The sequence below is a fragment of the Phyllobates terribilis genome, unplaced genomic scaffold, assembly GCF_046119375.1.
Source record: "Phyllobates terribilis strain yellow unplaced genomic scaffold, ASM4611937v1 Scaffold_1__5_contigs__length_1240528914, whole genome shotgun sequence".
NCBI classification, from domain to species: domain Eukaryota; kingdom Metazoa; phylum Chordata; class Amphibia; order Anura; family Dendrobatidae; genus Phyllobates; species Phyllobates terribilis.
In genome coordinates, this window is record NW_027362761.1 from 578,766,194 (window position 1) to 578,778,230 (window position 12,037).

The window sequence follows — 12,037 nt, forward strand, 5'->3', positions numbered from 1 at the left end:
CAAACACGTAGCTGATCGGCGGTCGTTTAGTGCCATCAGTCAGGTAGTGTTATCGGAACTTTTGATGTGATACTAAAAAGGAGGAAACAGTTTCTCCTTCTTAGGCCACGGCCCCACTATCAGTATTTGGTCAGTATTTTTTTCTCAGGAGTGGGAGCCAAAACCAGGAGTTGGTGATAAATGCAGAATTGGTGACTTGTTTCTATTATACCTTTTCTCTGATTGTTCCTCACCTGGTTTTGGCTCCCACTCCTGAGAAAAAATACTGACCGAATACTGATAGTGGGGCCGTGGCCTTAGAGGAAGTGAAGTATGGTTAAAAAATAGTTTAAAACCACTTTAAGGTTTAATAAAATGTTATTTATTCGTTTTTTTTAAATTAAAATTACTGTAAATGTGTTAATTTATTATTATTAATATTATTATTATTGGCGTTAGGAACATAAGCTGTTATTTATTATTCTATTTAACTTTTTTTTAATGAATTAATATTATGGTCAATTTGTTAATTTAATTTTATTGTTAATGGGGTATGGAACTTTTATTATTATTAACATTATTATTTTTATTATTAGTAGTAGTATTAGGATCAATTCTGTGTATTTTTCAGATATTATTACATGATTGTAATTACTAATTTCTTCCCCTTTTTCGGTCTAGACAATACCCATATGTTGGCCTCTTATTTAACAGTGGCCTTACGTTAAGCGTCCATACATAAGTAGACACGAAAACACAATAAAAAATGTAGATGAAACCTTAGAAGCAGTAATGAGACCTGATCTAAAATACGAGCCAGAAATAAAATCTACCAACCTTGAACTTGGTATAAGTCACCAGTTTTTGCTCTTATTTTTGCTCTTATTTTTCCATGGCTCCCCTGAGTATTCTGTTTTTTCCTTTATTTTTTTTAATCTTTTGCTTAAATCGTTTATACGGTTCCAGAGATTTAGGAATAATTTTTATAAAGGGGCATGTCCCATGGGGTCCTCTGGGGCATGTATTTAGGCTGCTCTACATAATTACCCTGTGAGCCCCACCCATTGTAAAAGTGATAAAAATGAGTATTAAATAGAAAGCCCATATCTCTGGGACAGTATGACGGATTTTTTAAAAACCAAAAATTGAATACTCAGGGGAGCAGCGGGAACAAACAAAAAAGAGCGACAACTGGACACTTTATATATTTTCATCTTTGCTGTTTGCTCCTGGTTCACCTTCTATTACCTGCATACAGGTGCATTATGATATTATGGATCTTCATTGATCTCTACATTTGACCACTCTTTGTGCACGCACTATTTTGTATTTTAGGCATACAGTGTATCAATGAAATGCAATAACAGCAATCATTTATTTATGTAGGATTTTCCACAATCATATTTATTGCCTATCTATTTGCCAGTTTGTCCATTTTATCAGTGCTAAGTACTTGAGTAATACATAGATGAAGGGATTTTCCCTGCCTATGTTTGTAGAGTTCCCTATTGCTGTATAGACTCGGTAAATGTATTTGACCCAACCAGTGAACTACACCTGTGGCTAGCCTTATGTCTGAAATTCTCCTTTTATATTGTAATGTCATTATATTTTAAACATTGTATTTAATAAAATTAGGATTTTATATTATTTTGGCTTTTGCTCTAGTTGTTTATATAGCTTCTTATGTGGCATATCCACTGAGTTGATGGTTTCTGTAAGTTGGGAAAAATCAGATCCCGCAACCAACATACTGGCCTTAGACTGTATAAAGAATTGGCTGCTTATGGACTTGGTTTTCTGTGTTCAGGTCTATGGCAAGTTATGAAAAAACTGAGCACCGAACTTCTGGTAATTGGGGTGGGGGGGGTCCACAGATGGAACCCCCAGATATCACACATTTATGCAATATTCTGTAAAGAATTGCCAATTATCCAAAATAATGTGATGTATATTCATTGCAGTTATTGTGGAATTACGGCATTAACACTTCGCCAATTCTGTGCTGATTGCTCTCTAGTCATTCATGTCCCGGAGCGGAGAGCAAGAGTTCCCCTGTGTTATTAAAAGTGAAGATTTGGTTTTCTGTACTGACTTTAATGTGACTGGTTGTCAGGCAAGGTGTGGGAAAGACTAAGTGCAACATGAAGGGAAGAGGGGGAGGAAGCCCAAACACTAGGGAAAGGGGGAGTGGAGACCCCTAGTCAGATCTTTTATCACCCTGCCTATTCTACCATCCCTATATAGGTTCCACACCTATCGCCAAGCAGAACCCTAAACCCTGGATGACCCTAGAGCTTGGCCCTAGATAGGGAGGGGGAGGGGTGAGCACTGGTCAGGCCCCACTACAAACTAAAGACAACAAGGTAGATAAACAAAGGGGATTAACTTAGCTTGAGCAGACACCAGAAGAGTAATGCCAACTGTCCTCCAAGGGCACCAGAGAAGACGCTAGCCTATTGCTAGTTCTCCAAGCCTATATAGAAGTATCACCGGCAATTGACTGGAACAAATTGAGGGTTTTTAACTCCCATGCAAGGGTGTGTCCATCAGCAGGAGGATGGAGGTCCCAATGGGTCTTAGAGGAAGAAGGATTAAGAAGGCGTCTGCAATGCCAAGCGCAGTGACCTTCTACAGCTAGATCCAGAGTGACTGTCTATTACACCTGAGACACCCATGACACCGGTAACTAAATGCAAAAAAATCCTTTTATTATATAATATATTAATGTATAATGTTACATGGATTCGAAATAGTATTGCGTGGAGTCTGAGAACAGGTCTGTGAAACCTTGACTTGACTAACGCCACCATTTGGCAAAATCCACCTCCATAGACATCTGTCCTTGACATGGCATGGATAGAGAATTATGGGACTTGCAAGATGTAGATTCCCAACCCAGATTCCAATATATTAATATCTATAAACTCTAATATTAGTCCAAGTCCAATACAAACTTTTCGATCAGTTTGTGATCAGTTTGTGCAGTCCTGACAAATGTCAGTATTTTTGGACCATGGATCCTTCTTCAGATCATCTTTTTGCTCATGTGTCACATTAATATCACTTAGAAAGACAGTAATAATAAGGGTAGTGACTTTCTTGCTCAATGTAGAAATGTTCACATCTTTCTGGATTGCCCAAAGTGTTTTTTTTTTAATTTAAGAAAAATCCTGTCTGTTGGCAGCAGTTGTTTTTTTTTTTTAAAAAAAACAAACAAACTGGGCTTTACTATCCCTCCCAGGGTCCAATATTGAGTCTCCACCATAATCGATCAGGTGATTTCATATTCTAGTCCTCTGGAGAACTAAAGAAAAAAAAAGGAAAAAATAAAAAAAATCTTAAAAAAAAAAAAAAAAAAAACCCCACAAAAATAAAAAATGCAAAGAAATCATCATCCACCTTTTCCATTCCGGAAATAAAGAAATCTAAAAAAACAAAGTGAAAAAAAGTAAACTTATATGGCATTGTCCCATCTGTAAAAGTCAGGATCTTAAAATATCCCATTATTTATTCCTTACAGTGAACACCATAAGGGTTGGTTCACACCATCGTATTTTCAGTCGAGGCCTAAGAACAATCATGATCACCAAACAGCAATGACAAAATTGCATTTATTCTCAATTTCATCTCATATTGATTTTTCCCCTTTTTTCAGTACAATATATTGTAGATCAAATGGCAGCATTAAAATCTACAAACATCCTGCAAAAAAATAAGTCCTCATAAGATTTAGTTGATAGAACCATAAAAGTTATGGTTTTTGAAAAACATGAAGAAAATAATAAAAGAGATAAAAGATTAAGAAAGAAAATTTCATGTAACAATAAATAATAATAATAATAATAATAATAATGTAACCTATTAGTGAATTGTGAGCCAGCAGAGGACGGTCTTCTGCTCAGAATCATGGGGCCTGGTCATCAATTGCATTTTTTTAAGTCACTTTTATTTATCTCTATTATTCGTTGACTTTTTTTTTTTACACAAAATTCTTCAAAATGGCGCTCGCTTTTCTTGAATTTTGTGCAAAATAAAAAATGCTCTCTATTTTTACCTTTGCCCATTTTAGCACAAAATGTCGTTTGTTCCACTAAAATGTAAAAAAATTTGCTAAAAGAAAATTCCATGCACCCATAAAATCACGCCGAGGGATTAGACTGGAACACATTTGGGCACATTTTTTTTCCCTCGAACTTTCAAAAAGTAGCAATTAATGAATCGTCAAAAATATCTGAAAACCCCAAACCCTGATCACAATAATGAACATTAAAAAAAAAAACAGGCGAATGCATCAAATAGACATTAAAAAGGTGCAAAATAAAAGAAGAATAAGGCGCAAGTGAAAAACTGGTGAAAAACACCAAAAACTAGGAAAAAAAGGCACAAATGCAATAATGAGTTGGGGTTCTCATCTCTTTGGCAGAGACAAAGCTGTGATGAGCTGAAGTACCTTCCTCAAATGACTCCGGCCTCGCTCCCCTGAGGCACCAGTTTAGGCGAAACCTGTTGTCAGTGCTGATTTCTGGAAGGTTTTGGTGGGACTTATAAGTTCTCTAGGAGCCCCTTTTTTTTCAATGATGGGTTACATAATTGTCCCTACCAGTAGAGCACACTCAGATATTGGTTGGGGACTTGGCCAGAAATTCAAAAAATTGGTAGGTGAGTATATTTTTCTTTATATTTTTGTCTATGCTGGGCTCAGATGTTGAATAATAAAAATGAACAATCACTTTAAGGAAAAAGTAAAGGAATTTTATTGTAATATTATCATCAAGAAAATAATAATATTCATTTTTAAAGGAAGTTTTTAGCCCCTTTCCCACTCCTTTGTACCATGCATGGGGTCCTTACAAACTGTGAGAAACAGGATGTAGCAGCCTCCATTGATACCTACGTGTACAGCATTTAATTGTTTTCTTTACTTTTTTTTTTCAGGTCCTGTTGTTTCTCTGAGAAAACAGAACACGAGCAAAGTAGAGAAGTCATGCCAATTGAAAATGTCAGCGAAAAATGTATTGTTCCTTAGGAAAACGAAGACGAAAGGGCAAAGCGGTTGAGATGATGAATATAAACCTTGGACAATTGATATGAATAGGTCACATATATAAGCAGAGAGGACGGATATTCCACTTGTTTCCTGCGCTGAAGGCCTTGTGTGTTCTCACCTTCTTCATAGGAAAAATATATTACGGGGTTATGTAAAAAGTTTTATTTGTTTCCTTCCTGTCTGACACTTTACATCTTCCATTGAATGACTCAGGGAAAAAAAAAATTGATTGTTAGACCAAATTTTCTGTTTTGTAGCTGAGTATATGTCTCAGGATACCATTTTAAAGGGACAGTAAACTTATAAAAATAAAATGTAAAACAAAAAAAACATAGAAAGGAATTTAGAAATTAAAGCTAAATATAGTATCCCTCACTGTTAGTATGGAAGTTTGCGTATGATACTCTATCAGAATCTAAAGGGGGTGAAGAAGACGTTGTGGCAACAAGATGGTTATTTGTTAATGTTTGCTGTTTATATATGTTTGATAAAAGAGTATTGCATTTTATCCTTATGGCCAGTTTGTGCCTCGGTTCTCCTGGAGGCTTAATCCTCAAGGCAGTCCATGGGAATGCAGAAGATCTGTCCACTAGGGGAACCATACAAAGCATAGGGATACAGTTTGCATTACTGAGGCTAGCATATAGTTAATAGCTTGGGATCAGCCCACAAGTTGGGAGGGGTTAGAACAGTTAATAGGAAAAGCACTTCCTACTTTTAGTCAGTTAAGTCTAGTTGGTGAAGGAAAGTGGAGAGAAGAGTCTAGTCCAGTGGAGAGAAGAGTCTAGTCCAGTGCAGAGTGAGGTGTGAGTGGCGTTCAGAGGAAGGCTAAACATTACAGTGTTAACAGGTTCTAAGAAAGTGGATGTGTAGCACCCTGAGGACTCGGCTGCTACAGGGGTATTACACCTCAAGCCAGAGGTGTGGTATTCCACTCCCGGGTAAGGATGGAGTGTGGAACTGAGCTCAGTAGGCTGCATGCACTACATACATCCCATTTCCGGGGGACAGAACTACGGTACTCCCACCAGTTTATGTGCAGGTACGACAGCGTCTGTCCCTGGCTGGAGTGGGAGGGGGGTGGAACATCCCAGTAGTGTAGGGGCAGATAGGGGGAGTAGTCTGGGTAAATGTAGGAGCTCATTGGGTGCTGGTCACCTGAGCTCACACATAGAGGGAGTATATAAGGTGGGCACCATCTTAGGACAGGGTCAGTCAGTCAGTCAGTGAGTCAGCAGTAACTCCAGGAGAGAAGAAGGAAGAGGGACCCAGAGGCGCAGTACGAGAGGGGACCCCAAGATCCCAGAATAAGGACAAAAGGGTGAAGGGTCGGCAAAAGGGTACCGGATCCCAAGCTGGCGGAGGCCAAAGCAAACCTTAGCCAGGAACCGGAGGTTGTGGGCAGGATCTGCCACGACCCTCACCAAATCCACTAGAAAGGCACACCGAGCATAGGGTCAGGGAGCCCAGAGGAGGCTTGACCAACAAGAGACCCGAGGGAGCCGGACATAAGTGGATCCCTGGTGGGAACGGCCAGAGGAAGGGAGAGTCAGAAAGGAGCTCAGGACCACGCTCCAGAATTGCCTGGGGGTTGACCGAGTCCCGCACCTGGTGGACGCAGCACGGCTTGGGTGGTCACTGCTGTACAGAGTGACCCGAGCAACACCAGTGAGTAAAAACCCTGAAACTGCATTTCATGCCTCTGAGTCTCCTTGCTGCACCTTCACAACCACCATCCTCCACGTCTGACCCCCTGAGGCTATACCCCTCCCGTTGGGGGTTATACTACCACAGCTGCACACACACCACCAGCCTCAGCGGACCATCCTGCAGCGGCGGCCTTTTGACCGCAAATCAACAGGTGGCGTAGTCGACACTAAGAACATCTGCAAGGACTGCCGCACACTGAGTTTGACACCCTGGGCACGGACCGGGTCACAGCCACTCGGAGACTACAACCCCCATCTGATCCGGCTCCGGGTATCCCTAACAACATGGCCCAGGGGGCGCGTCAGATGCAGCAGAGGCAAAAAAAAGTTTTGTCTGTACAAGTCTTTAAACAGCATGAGGACACATCTCAAGCTTTGTGAGGACGCTGGGGCAGTCTTGAGCCTAAGGCCCGGAAGAGGTATCGAGTGTCATATCTCTGTCTCCCCTGTGAGGAAGATGTCGGCCGGGTCTCAGCAGAAGGGATAGATGATGGGCCTCAGGGTAGCTGTTATGCCTGATATGAAGTCCCTAGGATTAGCAGAAGTTGGGCTAGGAACAGGTCGGGCAGAACGGAGGCAAGGACTGATAGTACACAGGACAAAGGGAGACTCTGTCTTAATCTGTATGCTGCAACTGTGTGTAACTGAATTGCACAGTAAAGCTGAACCTGTTAAACCGGACCCAAGGGCTCCTGTCTTGTCTGTAGCCGAATCCGGTCCCATGGACGGGGAGGTAACAAGGACTTCCAAACTAGAAGTGAGTAAAGAACAAACTCCACAGCACAACACACTCCACTCAAATTTCTTTTTAGAAGATGGGTTTTCAGGGCAAAGAGAACTCGGTTATGGCTCACAGCAAACCAGCCCTGTGCCCCCCTTCAAGAATGCACAGGGGTTCCTCTCCTCCTTAATTTTCTAAGCCAAGAAGGTGAGTTTTAGCAAACTGTTATTCTATTGGAGACAGGACAAATGGTGCAGGCTGCCAATGCAGTCAGTTGTCTTACAGCCAGACACAAAACAGTGAGGAGAAGTGGGGGAAATACATTTCACTAATGGTGCGTCTGCTGCCCCAATGTCATCTGTCCATGCTGCATAATACCTGCTCGTGGACCAGGGGATTCAGGGATTCAACTCTCGACATGAGACATAACACCCCTATTATGATTCTAGGTGTTCTATTCTTGGAAGGAGGGCTTTGTGTTTCTTTCCACTACTTTGTTCTACTGCAGAACAGAAGGGATGCTCCTGCTGCAGTCAGTTGTTTGACAGCCAGACACCACCTACTGCACCAATGCCATTTGTCCTTTCTGTATAACATCTGCTCCTGGATCAGGGGATTCAGGGATACAACTTCCATTTGATAATACATCTTCTATGCCTGGAAGAAGGGCTTTGTGTTTGTTTCCACTGCTTTTGTTTTACTGAAAAAGGGCAGATGATGTAGACTTCTGCTGCAAACAGTCGTCTTACAGACAGATATAAGACAGTGAGGAGAAGGAGGGGAATCATGGTTTCATCAGTTTCTAAGATTCCAGTTCTGCTCCTCCAGTTGCCATCCTGCCACATCTGCCTCCATTGTTCCAACTATATTGTCCTACTGTACCAATGCCATAACAGCAGCTCCTGGACCAGGGAAATCGAGGATCCAACTCTACAGGTGAGACATAACATACCAACTGTCTTTCTAGGTCTTCCATCACTGGAAGAAGGGTTTTGTGTTTGTTTTCCCTCTCTTGTTCTTCTGCCCGCAGGGTAGAGAGGGGAGGCTCTTGCTGCAGCCAGTTGTCTTACAACCAGACACAAGACTGTGAAAAGAAGGAGGGGGGAAGGGGAATCATAGTGTCATCAGTTTCCGAGGTTCCATTTCTACTTCTCCAGTTGCTATCTTGCTACATCAACCTTCTTTGTTCCAACTGGTTTGTCCTACTGCACCAATTCCATCCGTCCATGCTGCATAACATCAGCTCCTGGACCAGGGAATTTGGGGATCCAACTCTAAAGGAAGACATATCGCCCCTATTATCTTGCTAGGTCTTCTATCCCTGTTAGAAAGGCTTTGTGTTTGTTTTCCCCTTTTTTGTTCTGCTGCAGACAGGGTAGAAGGTGGAAGCTCTGCAAAAATATAATTAAAGAAAAGAAGGAGATTTGGGTCGGGAGTTGATGTGATATATGACATTCTTTGTGTACATATTCCATGTTTAGTCTTCGTGAGTAACATCTCTCCTTGTGGAGAGTGACATGCCTTACATGCTTAGTGTTCTTTTCAACCCCTCGATGGCATGCCCAATTGTGCCCATGGCATTTAAGTGGTTGGCCAAGGGAAGGAGCTACCTATGTCACCCATTGTCCACTAGTGGGTTGCTCAGACAGCTACGAACCTAGCTATGGCTTCCCCCCGATCTATCATCTTAGAAAATCAATTAGGCCCTACATGAGATAAGGCCAAATAGGATGCCTGTCAATGCAGTATGCAATCAAGTTCATACATGGTTAGGTTCCCTAATAATATTTAAAATAAAAATTAAATGTCAAAAACATTAAGAAAAAAATGTAAAATATTCACAAAACTCTTTTTTTTCTACATTAAAAACGCTTTATTAATAAAGCCTATTTAATCTTCTGGCTGAACGCCATTTAAAAAATGAATGCCAAAATTGCTGTTCATCCAAAAATGAATTAAAAGTAATAAAAAACAACCCCAAGATAGACATAATGAAAACATGAACTTGTCCCAATAAATCAAGCTCTCATTCAGCTCGGATGATGCAAAATAATATTCTCAGAAAGCGGCGATCAAAAAATAACAAAAATAAAATATAATAAAAATTGCATCAAAGTGGCCAAAAATGTCTGCGTTAAGGGGTTAAATAGAACATTTCTATGCAGATCCTTTTTTTTTTTTAATACTATAGTGTTTGTGAAGCAAATGAATCTATTTTCAGTCTGGATTTGGAGATAATCACTCACCGGACTGGTTTTTGCTTTGCATGAGGTCGTATTGAGCCTCCTGTCAAGTCCTATGAGTAGCTTGTAAAATATTACATTGATTTTCCTTCTAAGAGCAGATGGATTAATCTGAGATCTGTCAGAAAGTGATAGGGAATGTTCTTCAGAGATGATTACATGTCAATTGTTAATGACATGAAGTCGTCCGGAACATTGTTAGCAGGGCTGAAGACTTTGTTTAGATGCTAATACATTAGATATAAGAACTTGAAAGTATCAGGCTGGAGTTCTGGTACAACGGGAAATGGCACCATGTACATGGTAAGGCATGAAAAATAAAAATCTGTCTCTTGAGGATATCGGAAGGTCCGGAAATTGACCAGCAGTCATATGTTTCTGTGAATGATGCTCCACAGTGGCATGAGGTCGTCCATGAGTTGTGGTAACGTTGTGATATGCACAACCTCACATTTCTGTAAAAATGCACAAATTGCTTCCAGGTTGGCATCCTTGAGATCATTGCAAGTTTTCCTTGAGATCATTGCCGCTTTCTCCCTTCTAGAGGACTTTGAGAGCATTTGTGAGTTGCACCTATGCTGTGAATTTACCTACTTGACTTTGTGGAGCCCAGGTCCACTTGCATATACAGAAGTGAGGGGGTTCTATATAAAATATCAAAATAAGACCCTTTGTTACTTCTTCTGGCTCCATGGTTGGGTTGTGACGCCTCTACTCAGAAAGCCTGTGTTTTACCCTGGGTGTTGGGGGACTCGGTGTCGGGCCCTGTGATGGGAAGATGGGATGCAACCGTGGCCCGGGCCCGACCCGTGCTCAGGGCCGTCACATTAGAAAGAGATGGTGTGGGCTATTCCGGGTTGAGTGGCTGAATTAACGACTACGCCACCTGTGGTGTTTGGTGAAAGGGGCCACCAGCGCCGCTACAGTCCGCTGAGGCCCGATGTCATGGCGGCCAAAGTTCTCGCTGCTCCCCACAGGCGGAGCAGGGCCTCAGGGCAGGCAAGGCAGGATGAAGGGGGGTAGTAGTAGCGCGGGGAGTACGGGCACCGCGTCGTGTGGTATGGCGCGTAATGAACAGTCCGGAGGCCATAGGGGTGAACTTCCAAAGCTTTGCTCACTCACAGATGTTAGCGGGAAGGCGACTCCCTGCTCCTCGCGGAGTCCTGCGGCCACCAGGGACGGGGGTCCGACTACCTCCGATGAAGTCCAGTGTTTGGTAGCGACCCTACACCAGAGTGTTCCTGTACTACAGACTTCACCCATTCCCGTCTGTGCGTGTGTAGATAGGCCGGGTCTCCCTCTGAGCTCCTCTCAGGTGTAGGGGTCGGGTGGCAATTCCTCTCCATCCGACGCCCAGTGGGATCCTCAGGGCCTAACCGGGCTTTCCCGTCCTGGACGTAGAGTACGAGGTCGGGTGTCGGGGGCCGGCACCCCTCTTGCAGCCGCAATCCCTCTGAATAGATCAGGTAGGCAAGGACAGGTGGCGTGCTCCGCTCCGTCTTCATCCTCCCCGGGACCCATTTGCTAGGGAGCCACACTTTAAAGCTCCCGGGCCTTCTTGATCCTGGACCTCGGCCGGGTTGAGACATTCCTTGTCTGCAACCTACCTCTCGTCCCATGGGCAGGGTACGAGGGCTGTGTCCCGTGCCGGTGCAGGCCCACACAGGATCTGCACTCCCGGAGGGAAGTCACATTACACACAGTAGTTTGACAGCACAGTGACAGCCGACAGACTAGCAAAGGCTAGACTGATGGACCAGAGAAGAACCTACTAACAAGGACCAAGATCAAAGATGGCATTCTATTAAATATGAAATTTGAAGTGTAACTAACTAACTGTTCCTCCACCCACACCCACTAACTGGTTCCTACCACTTTGTGTTCCCCAGTCTCCCTGTAACCAGGGGAGCAGCACCTAGTGCATACTAGCTCCCTCTGGTGGAAATGTGGTGTTGGATGCAAAAGGCTAGGTCACTACCATCACACTGGCCTTTCCTCAGAGGAGGAACACCACACCCCATTGAAGAAGTGCAGCATTCCTGTGGCGGTCGAACCCTCAGGGGCGCCACAGGGTGATGAGTCCTCAGCACATCAGGTTGCTCTCTTTTGAGGGCACTCTCTTGGTCAATATACACTTGGCTCAAGTGGCAGGAAGCCACCTGAGTATTCCGGTATTTGGTATTCATGCCATTATCATGACTTCTTCTCAACTCTGCTGTTCTCCTGTGCCAGCTCTTCAACATTAAACTCTGCTGAACCCCCGGAGCTACAATGGCTCCCAGTAGATTCTTTGTGGATGAGAATTCTGCTACGACTGGTTCCTCATCTTCAAATG

The 12,037-nt window shown here is 42.8% G+C and overlaps 1 long non-coding RNA gene across 1 annotated transcript in view; it reads left to right on the forward strand.

The window, feature by feature from the left end:
- The first annotated feature begins 7,390 nt into the window (after positions 1-7,390).
- Positions 7,391-12,037, forward strand: part of LOC141169295 (uncharacterized) — a 208,731-nt gene continuing 204,084 nt past the window's right edge. The window contains exons 1-2 of the long non-coding RNA XR_012252290.1: positions 7,391-7,666; positions 8,288-8,395. This is a non-coding gene — a long non-coding RNA (uncharacterized lncRNA). The remainder of the gene's footprint in view (positions 7,667-8,287; positions 8,396-12,037) is intronic.